The sequence below is a fragment of the Ursus arctos genome, unplaced genomic scaffold (genome assembly GCF_023065955.2).
Source record: "Ursus arctos isolate Adak ecotype North America unplaced genomic scaffold, UrsArc2.0 scaffold_16, whole genome shotgun sequence".
NCBI lineage: Eukaryota > Metazoa > Chordata > Mammalia > Carnivora > Ursidae > Ursus > Ursus arctos.
In genome coordinates this window covers 37,505,347-37,519,514 of record NW_026622830.1, presented here as the reverse complement: position 1 = coordinate 37,519,514, position 14,168 = coordinate 37,505,347, and the positions used below count along the sequence as shown (strand labels likewise).

General features: G+C 37.3%; 1 protein-coding gene across 5 annotated transcripts in view; it reads left to right on the top strand.

The window, feature by feature from the left end:
* Positions 1-14,168, top strand: part of TASP1 (taspase 1) — a 253,010-nt gene that overhangs the window by 76,913 nt on the left and 161,929 nt on the right. The gene's annotated exons all lie outside the window — the stretch shown is intronic.

Sequence of the window (14,168 nt, the reverse complement as noted above, 5' to 3'; positions counted from 1 at the left end):
ATTCTTGTTCAGCCTGTGGCTTGGGGTTTGTTAGCACACAATTCATGATGGGTGTCTCACATCACAGGCATTTGATGTACTTTGAAATCTCATTAATGTTCTTTATTGGCTATTCCTTTTATAATTGCTCATGGTTTATGCTTTCTGTCATGGTTTTATATTACTTTATATAAATGCATAATTATCTTTCATAGTGATATATATTTTCCCAGTATGTTGCTACAAGGAACAATTTTTCAAACATTTTGGTACAAGTCTTTTCATTTTTCTACCAGAATAGAGTAGGAAATGAGGAGGTGAATGAACAAATTTGTAAGTAGGTCTTGGTGAAAGTGGATAATAGTGTGATCCCCTTTCTTGGGTTTCTGTATCCCATGTGATATCTGAGTTAGCAAATTTAAGACTTTCACCTTTTAAAAAACTGTGATAAAATTTGTACGCAGTGAACAATTTAATCATTTTTATAAATGTGTATATTCGTGTAACCCACATGCCTGTCAAGATGTAGAACATTTCCAGTTCTTTTTGTGCTTCCTTCCAGCCATTCTCCACCTTCTACAGGCAACTGCTGCTCTGATTTTTCTCACCATAGATGTTTTGTATTGTTCTTAAACTTTATATAGTTAAAATCATATAGAAGGTACTCTTTCTTTTTGGTTGATTGCACAAAGTGCTTTTGAGACACTTATCACTGGCTCATTCTTTTTTTATGTACTGAGTAATTAATATTCCCTAGTATGAATATACTATAATTTGTTTTTCCATTTTCCTATAATTTGTTTCCAGATTTTAACTATTGTGAATATAAGATTATTTATTTATTTATTTGACAGAGCGGGGGGGGGGGAAGAGCGCACATAAGCAGGGGGAGCGGTAGGCAGAGGGAGAGGGAGAAGCAGGCTCTCCTCTGAGCAAGGAGCCTGACACGGGGCTGGATCCCAGGACCCCGGGATCATGACCTGAGCTGAAGGCACAAGCTTAACCAACTGAGCCACCCAGGTGCCCCTGGTCTGAACATTCTTGTATGGATTTTTTTTTTTTTTTAAAGATTTTATTTATTTTTTCGACAGGATAGAGACAGCCAGCGAGAGAGGCAACACAAGCAGGGGGAGTGGGAGAGGAAGAAGCAGGCTCATAGCAGAGGAGCCTGATGTGGGGCTCGATCCCAGAACGCCGGGATCACGCCCTGAGCGGAAGGCAGACGCTTAACCGCTGTGCCACCCAGGCACCCCTGTGCCACCCAGGCGCCCCGTATTTTTTTTTTTTTTTTTTTTTTTTGACATGAGTTTAGGATTTTTATGGTGAGAAATACCAGTTGATCTCATGGAGAATATATTTAGCTAGTCTTATTCAGAAGATTCATTTTTTTTCCTCAGGAAATATTTATTAAGCAGTTACTCTTGGTGTGGAGCTAGGTAATAAGAAAAGCAATGGTGAAAAAGGTGGAGGAAATTCATGCAATAATGAAACTTTACATTTTAGTGGATAGAAACAGAAACATAGAAGTATATAATTAAGTAAGCTAGTTACCATGTTTGGTAACAGGAAGAAAAAAAACTCCCCATAAGATGATGTGATACAGAGTATCTTGGATGTGAGAGACACAAAAGAGACTCAAAGGAAGACTCCTTTAGTTGGAGTGATCAATGCAGATCTCTCTGAGGACATAATATTTGAAAAATAAGATGAAGAGTCAGTAGAACTCATTCCAGGCAGAATGAACTGCATGTGCAATGCCCCTGGTGGGGAGTTGGCATATTGGAGGAATGAGGAGAGGCTCAGTGTGCCTAAAGCAGCGTGCAAGGGGAGAATGGTATGAAATGAAGCTGGAGAGGTAGCTGGGTGCTGGCTCCATTAGGATCTGGTAGATCATGGGCAGGAGTTTCCATTTTATTTCATGAATGATGAGTAGCCATTGAAGAGTTAAAAGTAGCGAAGTGATGCCATCTCATTCACATTTTACAGAGTTCTCTTGGGCTGTTCTGTGTCATGTGGGTTGAGGGTTGGGGCAAGAATAGAAGTGAGGAGACTAGTTAGGAAGTTGTTACAGTTGGGAGGTGTTGACAACGTGGACTGATAAGGATGAAATTGGAGAGAAGTGAATATATCAGGGATATCTGTTGGGAGTTCCTAGAAAGACAGGCATTATTGCTGCCTTAGATATTGGTAAGGAAGAGAGAAGAATGAAAGGTTTTAGCTTCAGTGACTGAGTATTGCTATTTACTGAGGTGAGGAGGGCTGGAGGATGTATGACTTCATGGTGATAGAGGTGGGAAGTGGAAATTTGACCCATTTCCCCTTAATGGACTCAGATTAACCAATACTTTCCATTTTCACCATAAGACATATTACCTGATACCAACAGCACCCTTAACACCCTAAAGCTAATAGACCATCTTTTAGTGTACCATGCTCCTGTGCTCCTTTCAGTTGAATTATATGCCACCAAGAGCCCCATTATGCTTGTTTTTATCATTGTCATTACATAATTAATCAAGTGTCTTGTAAACTGATGAACACTGAGTTTAAAAAGAGAGTTGTGGGTTTGAAAACTATGACTGTTGTTTGAGAGCTAACTTGAAAAAATAGATTTGGTTCATAAAAAATTGCCATGGAATTAAGTATAGGCAAGCCAGCTGTAAAAGATTGAGAAAAATAATAAGAATCTAAAAGCATTCTGGATGTGTTGTTAGTGTCTTTATGTTCCTGTTCTATTTTAGATAAAATGAAACTTGAAATCATAGGACAATTCAGCATATTATAGTTTATGTAAGAAAGATGATATGGAACGTTTAGTTGTGGGCCTGCATTCAAAGAAGAGGCTTTAGTCTTAAAGATTGGCTAATGAATGAACCTTTGTGTTTTAAATAAAAAAATGTTTAAGTTATGTGTACTTGTTTTTGAATGATTCTTCACTTTACCCAGAGAATATTCAACTTTTGAAAAATTTAACCAACCACTCACCATACTGGTTAGGAGGATTTTCAATAAAAAGCTTGATAAAGCAGGAGGAAAGATTAACTATGGAGTTGGGTTATATGCATCTGAAGCTTTGGACAGATCAGAAGGGAGATTCCCACTTGGAAATTATTGGCATCAAAAGGAATATAAATACATGTGGCTAGATGAGCTCATGTAGGAGTGAGAGAAGATAGGGGTCTGAAAATTGAACCCTGGACCAGTTCAACATGTATAAGTTGGGAAGAGAAAAATCCAACAAAGGAGAAAGAAAATGCAGTGAGTGAGATAGATTATCACCAGGAGAGCGTCTAGGAAACTAAGAGAGGAGCAGTTCAAAGTCAGTTATCACTTGGTTGGAACGCTGCTAAGAGGACAGAGGACTGACCGTTGGATTTAGCAACTGGAGACTGTGAGCCTAGATAAGGACAGTTTCTGTGACATAGTGGATTGTGGACCAGTGTGGCAGGGGTTAAGGAGGGAGAACAAGGGTACAAATAACTCTTTTGAGAAGTTTTGCCCTGGAGTAGTGAGAGAGAGAGATCTGAGGTCAAGAGACTCTACCATTGTCAGTTATGGTCTATGAATTCAATGAGTAATTTAACATACAAAGACTTGATTTTCTTTTCTCTTTTTTCTCTTTTTCTCTTTTTTTCTTCATTTCTTTCTTTCTTTTCTTTCTTTCTTTCTTTCTTTCTTTCTTTCTTTCTTTCTTTCTTTCTTTCAAGATTTTATTTATTTAATTATTTGAGAGACAGAGAAAGCATGAGAGGGAGGATGGTCCGAGGGAGAAACAGGTTCCCCACTCAGCGGGGAGCCTGATGGGGGACTCCATCCTGGGACCCTGGGATCTTGACCTGAGCCGAAGGCAGATGCTTAACCCACTGAGCCACCCAGGTGCCCAAAGGCTCAGTTTTCTTATCTTTAAATGAAAATTGTGATATTCTTCCATGGCAGGGCTGTTATGGGGAACAAAAGTGATAGTAGATGTTTAAGTGCTTTGTGGCTGTCATTGACTTAGTCGGACACAGTAGTCTTTGCCATTGTGACTTTCATCCTTAAAATCACTTAGCCAAGAAAAAGGAAGGGAGGAAGGGAAAGAAAACTGCTGCCCAAATTAGTTACCCTGGGTAGGGGCTTGTAATGGAGAAGGGAGCTAATAAGGGAGGGTAGGTAGTGGTAGATGGAGAGGTTGAATTCAGGCATGATTCCAATAGAATATTTTAGATATCTTAAATGACAGGAAAATATTTTTAATATTCAGAGTATATGAACTTTAATACCCTAAAGCTCTGTGTTCGACACTGGCCTACAAAAATGACTGGGACCTAAGCCCCTGCCATTAAAGAAAGATGCTGGCCGGAGGCTTTGTTTTCTAGATGTTTGCTGCATAACCTTGGTACGCCTTATCTCAATAGTAAAGATAATGGAACATGCTCACAGAAAGAAAAGACCACCAGATAATGAGCAGGGGGGCAGAAAATTATAATTTTTAAGAGGAAGTATAGTATTTTTTAAAAGAGATATGACAGGAAAGGACAAATATCTATTTTCTAAATCAGCCTGTATTAGTTTATTTCTCCTTATCCTGTGTGCGTAGTTTCAGCATAGTTTTGGTTAGCCAGCATTGATTGAGGTCCAGGACTACTGTTTGTTGCAGCTATATAATATAATATGTTAGTTGGTTATATAAATATAATAAAAAGAATAGAGTGTTTGGTAGCTTTCCTAATGTTGATATTTTTTGTTACTCTGTTGAAGGAGATAAACATTATCTTGAAGAGTATATGGTAGAATAAGTCAATATTTTTAATCCTGAAAATAATTAGAAATTTTTGTTGCATTGATATTTCTTGTTTTTCTTTAAAAAAGTAATTGATTGTACCATTACCACAATACTAACAGAAATAAAAATTAAGGCAAGAGAAATATTTAATAGCTTGCTATCTCACTAAATTGTAGTGTTTTTATTTTCCTCAGTCTTTGATCATTTACATTTACCTTTGACTTAGTTTAAAGTAAGAATGGTTAATGTTTTTGGCGGCAAACAATAGAAAACCTGATTGTGGTTAGGATATGCATATTTGTCTTCCTTCTCCCTGGCCTGCTGCCATATAATAAAAAGTTTGGAGGTGGTTGGTTGCTGGCGTTAGCTTAGGTTTCCAATGATGCTGGAGCCAACATATCTGGGATTCTCTTGGGCCTTTCTCTCATGCCTTTTGCCTTATGGATGTAATATGGCTCCTACAATTTTGGATGTCACATCTGCATTCAAGGTGAGAAGAAGCGAGATGATGGGGATGGAGAGACTATTGCCAGATGTATCTGTTACTTTTTAAATCTGGGATGCGAAAGTTTTCCAGAGTCTCCCTATAGACTTCCTTTAGTTATTTTTGGGGAGTAGTAGAGAAGGGGCACAATTCATCACTTGGCTATTGTTGGCTACAAGAGAGCTTAGAAAGTTGAGTGGGTTATCCTAATGACTTATATAGTGCGTGTCTTAATGCTGGACACATTGTCTTCCCAAACAAAGTAGTCGTTTTGTTGTCAAAGGAGGGGGAGGAGAGTGATTGTTAGGTAGGCAATTTATAGCATATAGTGTGATTTATCATTTCCTTTCCCACAGTTAACATGTCCCTTATTACTATAAACCGATAGTGGGTTAAGAAGCTAATCTACACATAAATCAAATAAAAACACATTTTGTCTTGACTTTTCAGGATATATAGATAATAAGATACAATTTTAAAACACAAAGAATATAAATTCCTTGTATTGTCTTTTCTTGGTAAGTGGCCTCTCTGTTTCAACCTTGTTTATTTTTCATGACTTAGAGGGAAGACATGCTGGAGAAGGAAACATTTACTATTTAACTGTAGTGCTGTATATATAATATAAAAATAAAAATTGTTTACTCTGTTCCACTCCCCTCTCTTGGTGGACCCAGCTCTTCTAGATTTTTCTTTTACCCACTTCTTTCCCTTATGGCATATAGACAGTCCATATTTTGCATGATAGTGCTGGACCATAAAAATGTGCGTGCTGGAAATGTGTGAAGGGGTCTTAATGACAAAAAATTACACTTGTTCCATGACCTTTAAACATTTTTGTCAAAACATTAAAAACTTTTACTGTTGGTTATAAATGTATAGAAAAATGATAAAAAGTAAAACTAATATTTATTTAGTATGTTAATTTGAAACATTAGATGCAGTAAGAATTAGTGTTTTGTTTGTGTTAAAAAAAAACTTATCAAGAGTAGTTTGAATGGCACTTCCATTCTTGTTATGTTACTTATAATATGGAGAGCATCTTTTTATGTCAAGGTGAATTTTCGAACTCCTTTTTAATTTTAGACCAGCTTTCAACATTTTTTTTTCTTTTAGTGTTTTTTTATTATATTATGTTAGTCACCATACAGTACATTCCTGGTTTCTGATGTAAAGTTCGATGATTCATTAGTTGCGTATAACACCCAGTGCACCATGCAATACGTGCCCTCCTTACTACCCATCACCAGTCTCTCCCATTCCCCCACCCCCTCCCCTCTGAAGCCCTCAGTTTGTTTCTCAAGAGTCCATAGTCTCTCACAGCTTTCAACATTTTATCCTTTGCTCTTCCCGTGTTGTAATATATCTCTAAGAGTTTTTTTTTCCTTCCTGCCTCCCTCCCTTCTTTCTCCTTCAAGTTCAGTTTATTTCTTTTTTTTTCTTTTTAAAGATTTTATTTATTTATGTGACAGAGAGACAGCCAGCGAGAGAGGGAACACAGCAGGGGAGTGGGAGAGGAAGAAGCAGGCTCCTAACGGAGGAGCCCGATGTGGGACTCAATCCCGGAACGCCGGGATCACGCCCTGAGCCGAAGGCAAACGCTTAACGACTGCGCTACCCAGGCGCCCTCAGTTTATTTATTTATTTATTTATTTATTCTTTATTTATTGAGTTATAGCTGACATACAATATTATATTAGTTTCAGGTTGTACAACTGTGCATTACTCAGTGTTCATGATAAGTGTAGTCACCAACTGTCATCATACAACATTATTACAATATTGTTGATTATGTTTCCTATGCTGTACTTTTCATTTCCATGACCTACTTATTTTATAACTGGAAGTTTGTACCTCTTAATCCCTTTCACCTATTTTGCCCACCTCCCACCCCTCTTCCATCTGGCAACTACCAGTTTGTTTTCTGTATTTATGAGTTTGGCTTTGTTTTGTTGTTGTTATTTACTTGTTTTGTTTTTTATATTCCACAAGGAAGTGAAATCATATGTATTTGTCTTTCTCTTAGAGTCGCTCTAATACCATTTTTTTTTTCCTTGTTTTTTTTTTGCCAACATCACTTCCTCTGGGACATCTTTGTCCTTTTTATCACAGTCACATTCCTTATTTACGTTAACAAATTTGTGTTCACTAAGTTCCTCTGACTGTAGATCTAAAGTATCTTGAATGGTGTCAGTCTCAAACATTCCCACTTCCAGCTGTTTCTTCATAACTTCATTTATTTTTGATTAGAATTTTACTTCCAACATTATCACTTTTTGTTTCTTTGCTTCACTTTCATCTTTGTTGGCCAGTTCCCTCTTTTGATTATCATTTTTTGGTAAAATGACATATGGATTTATCACTAGGAGACAAGAAGGCAGCATGGCTACACACTTTGCTGCCTGTGCACGGTGACCCATCACTGACAGACTTTGAAGGAAGCGCCACGATTGGTTACTGATCACGATGAGCCTCTGATGTTTACATAGTGATCTGTGAACTGAAGAGCTAGCAATGAAATCTGTACTTCATGCAACTTATTCATGACTATATTCGTATAGTTAATATACCATGGTAACTGAAATTTGAACCATGCTGTTGAGCGACTGCTACTGTTTAAACTGTGGTAACTGAGATTGGTAAATATCGTAACTAGGCAAAGTGAGGGCTGTGTTTCTGTCAGAGAACCTGAACTGTTTGTCCTGTGGAGGTTCCTTCGGCATGAGTTGTGCTGATCACATATTCACGGTGACTTTTAGCATGCTTTTCTGTCCTTTCTAATTCCTGCAAATTGGCATCTGGATCTCCCCTGACAGTATTGTCATGAACTCTCATTGTTAGAGTATGTATCAGTAATTCTTGTGATATGTGTGATGAAGCGATGACATGTTTTAAATTTATTTTTTCCTTTGTTTTGATACAAAAAGAAAAAGGTAATTGTGTTAGTATTAATCTTTATCATATTTGAGAAAGGAAACCTTGCTTTTGGAATGAAGTGGTTAGCTCATTGGCCAGTTGCTATTCTTGACTCACGCCATACGACTGACTGAGTTGCTACAGAGAGGAGATGCTCACATTAGGAAAACAAACAGACTCAATGTACACCATAATCTAGATTTCATAAATATCAGTTTCAAACAGTTAGCCCTGGATATTACTAGAAGGGACTCTGTTATTCTTTGAGTATTAAAAGACGTTGGGGGTATTGTTTGATCTCAATATATTTGATGTTTCAAGCCTTTTTTTTCTTCCTCTTCATTTTTCACAAGCATATTGTTGGAATAGTTTCCATGTCTTTTTCTTTAATAACAGATTTTACAGTTGAATGTACATAGAATTCTTTGCCTCCTCCCACCACTTTTACAAAGTAATTTAAGTTTTCAATTAATTTCATTGGTTTTTAGGTAAAGCAGTACTTGCATAGGATAGTGGAATGAAAGATAATTCGACCTTTTTCCATTTTGTGAATATCTTTCATTCTTTATTTCTAATGAACAAGTTGAGAAAATTTTGCAATGCTTTATACAATGTTGTGTGTTCAAAACCACTCTAAAGAGATGCTACAACTTTTAATTTTGTGTTCTTTAGCCACCACATAGGGACATCAAATTGGCCACATGTTTCAGAAAGGAAATGTTGGGCCTTGCTTTGTGTGCTTCATATAAATATATTCTATTCTTTTGAAGTATATTGTGGGTAACATTTTTCTCTTTTATCCACCATCTTGAAATTATTATGTAAACGCTTAACTGTATCATACTAAATCACTGTATTTTTTGGGTGAGAGGTAGGTTAAGATCAAAGAAAATAAATGCACAAAAAACATGTTTTCTTCAGATTGTTGTATTTGTACTTGTGTACATGTCTGTCTGTAATGTGTACAGGGAAAGGAGTAATTAGTCTTTTATAGAAATTTACTTGATCTGGAATTTTGTTGTGTTTCTCAAGAAGATGGTTAATGCAGATATGAGTAAACAGAAGAAACTTCTTTGAATTCTCTTTACATGAAGAAATGTAGTTTATATATTTAAGATTTTCATAAAACTGAAAATTCGTGCTGTTAAGTAATTACTTTGAGTTATAAATAAAATATTAAAAATTACATTTGCATTACCTATCTTGATTACTGAATAAGCCTATAGAATTTACATATAAATCAGGTACACCAACAACTTAATTAAACATATTATATTTGGGGCACTTGGGTAGCTTAGTCAGTTAAACATCTGACTTTTGATTTCAGCTTAGGTCAACATCTCAGGGTTGTGAGATTGAGCCCGATGTTGGCTCTGCACTGGGCTTGAAGCCTCCTTAAGATTCTTTCTCTCCCTTTCCCTCTGCCCTCTCCCCTCCCTCTAAAATATATATTACATTTAATTACTTACCATAACCACATGCATTTATGTAGGTTATGGAGCCTGGTGATCATCATTCCTTTGCAATATAACTTGATAGGAATTCTTTAAATATCTGTGATTTCTTTAAATATGTGTGATTTCTTGTAATTTGTGTCAATTCATCAATTATTTAAATTTAGAACTTTCAACCCTTGATAGCTGGACAATTGCAGTGGTTTGTGTTTTTTTTTTTCCCCTGTGTCAGGAAAAGCTTCTTAGTTCTCACATAATGATTCAATAGCTAGTAGGTTCAGTTTCTCCCCAAGTCTTCCTTGAACCCATGCCAAGCTATGCCTTAAACCTATACTGAGTCTTAAGTTGTAAGAGATAAGATTGAAGCAAGAAGTCATTGTTAAGAAATCTTAACTGCTGCTTTTATTTTGTAATGAAAGTAACCCGTGGTTTTTTAGGGGACTTGTAAGATGGCATCAGATATTGTCAGCCTTATAAATTCTCCCTCAGTTTTTAGTATTCAACAGTTTTGTAGAGTCTCCTTTTAATTTTAGTATTTAACAGAATTAGTGGAGAAAATATGAGTGTTCCTTCATTATCACTGGAATAGTCCCCGGTGATGTTGTGTATAATGTAGAAATCACCATACCGTAGCTTTCCTAACAGGAAAAACCGCCAGTGAATGGAATTTCATTGGGGCTACAGAGAGAAGCCTTCCTATCTAGGAACTGACTCAGACCATCGTGTTAAGAGCATCAGATTCTAAGTCAAATCTTTTAAATATGTCCTCGTTTGATATCACCAGGCACTAAGGACCTGAGTTGGCCCATTACAGATGTAGTGATGCTGACACATGTACAGCTAATAATACCAGAATAAATCAGTATGTAAAAAGACAAGTTTGTGTATACAAGTGTGCACACACAGAGTAATAACAGGGGTGTTTTAGGGTCAGAAGACAAGAACCAGTGCTTAATTAGGTTGAGGGAGAACTATCTTTGAGGTTTTAAAGTCTTGATTGGGCTACCTTTTCTCCAATCAGTCTCATAGATTTTGGTAAATAGATGTCAGGAACCATTTAGAATTCAAGATCTGAGGCTGGGATTACTTGAGGAATTGAGGGAGAAGGGCAGGTGAGGAGGTGGGGCATAGTGGACCATGAGGTCTCATCTAAGTCTGCCATTGACTAGTCCAGAGACCTTGGGCAAACATGGAGCCTCTCTAGACTTAGTTTTCTCAGCTGGACCAGGTGATTACCATGGTTCTTTCCAGCTTGATAATTCTCTGATCTATTTTCAGTAGCACTGTGGAGTTTGACCAAACCCATTTTCTGGATCCTCTCATCAAAACATTCTTTTCTCTAGTGTATCCTAAACCTGGCAGACCATTAGATTCATCTGGGGAATTTTACAACTGAAGATTCTTAGGCTCTACTGTCAATATACTGAATCAAAATCTGTAGGGATGGGTAAGTTATTGGGCCAGCATTTGAGAATTATTGCTTTGTTCTGCATAATTACGTCAGAGTGGGCCTAGAAAAACACCTGCTTAGTAATCATTGTTTAAATGAACACAAAACATTCTAGAAGAGTTAGGAATTACATAATTGTGTCCAGTTAATAACTTCATGTGCACTGTCACTCATTTAGCTTTCCTCCACGTGGACTAGAGCTCCTTACTCCCTTCTCTATGCTTCAGAGTTTGTCTCCAGCTCATTGTCATTGTCCACAGGCATCTGTTTTAATTACTATGGTTTCTCAGCTTGGCATATAATAAGTGCTCAATAAACATTTGTTTAATGAATACTTTTTGTTTTTGTTTTTTGCTTGTTTGTTTTTTGGTATTATTACCACCATCAAGTCTGTAAATTTTCATCCTTGATGGCTGGACAGTTGCATTATCTGCATAACTGGCTTCCCTGCTTCTAGCCTTACTTAGTTCCTCCTTAAACCTGTATATTATCCCAGGATACATTTCCTTAAAAATACTTGCATTGGTCTTGTTGTTCTGGGAGAAACTTTAATAGAGTCTTCACTATTTGTAGGTTAAAACACAACTCATTAGCCTGACTTTACAAATCCTCTTGAAACTTGGACCCAACCTACTTTTCTATTATTTGTCTTTGGGAGTTATCTTTTTCTCTTGCCAAATACATTTGATTATTCATGAATTTCCTGAAAGTTCTCACGTCTGTGTTTTTGCTTATGTCTCTTTTCCTTCATGTGATAAGTAATAATTAATAATGGAATGCCAGCTACTTCTCTGCTTACTGAAATTCCATTTTGTTTTGTTTTGTTTTTGTTTTTTGGTAGGTTTACAATGAATTTTAATTATTATATTTTATTATTATGATTCATTAGCCAGCATATAGTACATCATTAGTTTTTGATGTAGTGTCAACGATTCATTAGTTGCGTATAACACCCAGTGCTCACCACCACACGTGCCAGCCTTAATACCCATGACCCAGTTACCCCATTCCTCCACCGCCTCCCTTCTCTAACCCTCAGTTTGTTTCCCGGAGTCCAGAGTCTCTCATTGTTTGTCTCCCTCTCTGATTTCTTCCCATTCAGTTTTCCCTCCCTTCCCCTGTAGTCCTCTGCACTATTCCTTATGTTCCACATATGAGTGAAACCATATGAAAATTGTCTTTCTCTGCTTGACTTATTTCACTTAGCGTAATCCTCTCCAGTTCCATCCATGTCGATGCAAATGCTGGGTATTCATCCTTTCTCATGGCTGAGTAATATTCCATTGTATATATGAACCACATCTTCTTCATCCATTCGTCTGTTGAAGGGCATCTCAGCTCCTTCCACAGTTTGACTGTTGTGGACATTGCTGCTATGAACATGGGGTGCATGTGCCCCTTCTTTTCACTATGTCTGTATCTTTGGGGTAAATACCTAGTAGTGCAATTGCTGGGTCGTAGGGTAGCTCTATTTTTAACAACTTGAGGAACTTCCATACTGTTTTCCAAAGTGGCTGTACTGGCTTACATTCCCACTAACAGTGTAAGAGGGTTCCCCTTTCTCCATATCCTCACCAACACTTGTTGTTTCCTGTTTTGTTAATTTTTGCTGTTGTAACTCATGTAAGGTGGTATCTCATTGTGGTTTTGATTTGTATTTCCCTGATGGCTAGTGATGTTGGACATTTTTTCATGTGTCGGTTAGCTATTTGTATGTCCTCTTTGGAGAAGTGTCTGCTCATGTCTTCTGCCCATTTCTTGACTGGATTATTTGTTTTTTGGGTGTTGAGTTTGAGAAGTTCTTTATAGATCTTGGATACCAGCCCTTTATCCATAATGTCATTTGCAAATATCTTCCCCCATTCCATGGATTACTTCTTAGTTTTGTTGACTATTTCCTTTGCTGTGCAGAAGCCTTTTATCTTGATGAAGTCCCAAAAGTTCATTTTTGCTTTTGTTTCCCTTGCCTTTATAGACATATCTTGAAAGAGGTTGCTGTATCCAGTGTCAAAGAGGTTACTGTCTATGTTCTCCTCTAGGATTTTGATGGATTCCTGTCTCACATTTAGGTCTTTCATCCATTTTTTTTTTTAAAGATTTTATTTATTTATTCGACAGAGATAGAGACAGCCAGCGAGAGAGGGAACACAAGCAGGGGGAGTAGGAGAGGAAGAAGCAGGCTCATAGTGGAGGAGCCTGATGTGGGGCTTGATCCCACAACGCCGGGATCATGCCCTGAGCCGAAGGCAGACGCTTAACAGCTGTGCCACCCAGGCGCCCCAGTCTTTCATCCATTTTGAGTTTATCTTTGTGTATGGTGTAAGAGAATGGTCCAGTTTCATTCTTCTGCATGTGGCTGCCCAATTTTCCCAGCACCATTTATTGAAGAGACTGTCTTTTTTCTATTGGATATTCTTTCCTGATTTGTTGAAGATTAGTTGACCATAGAGTTGAGGGTCCATTTCTGGGGTCTCTCTTCTGTTCCACTGATCTATGTGTCTGTTTTTGTGCCAATACCATGCCATCTTGATGATCACAGCTTTGTAATATAGCTTGAAGTCAGGCACTGTGATACCCCCAGCTTTGGTTTTCTTTTTCAACGATCCCCTGGCAATTCAGGGTCTTTTCTGGTTCCATACAAATTTTAGGATTGTTCCATCTCTGTGAAAAATGTTGATGGTATTTTGATAGGGATTGCATTGAAAGTGTAGATTGCTTTGGGCAGCACAGACATTTTAACTATGTTAATTCTTCCAATCCATGAGCATGGAATGTTTTTCCATCTCTTTGTCTCTTCCTCAATTTCTTTCATAAGTGTTCTGTAGTTTCTAGAGTATAGATCCTTCACCTCTTTGGTTAGGTTTATTCCTAGGTATCTTATGCGTTTTGGTGCTATTGTAAATGGAATAGATTCCTTAATTTCTCTTTCTTCAGTCACATTGTTATTGTATAGAAATGCGACTGATTTCTGTGCATTGATTTTGTATCCTGCCACATTGCTGAATTGCTTTATGAGTTCTAGTAATTTGTGGGTGGAGTCTTTTGGGTTTTCCACATAAAGTATCATGTCATCTGCGAAGAGAGAGAGTTTGACTTCTTTTTTGCCAATTTGAATGCCTT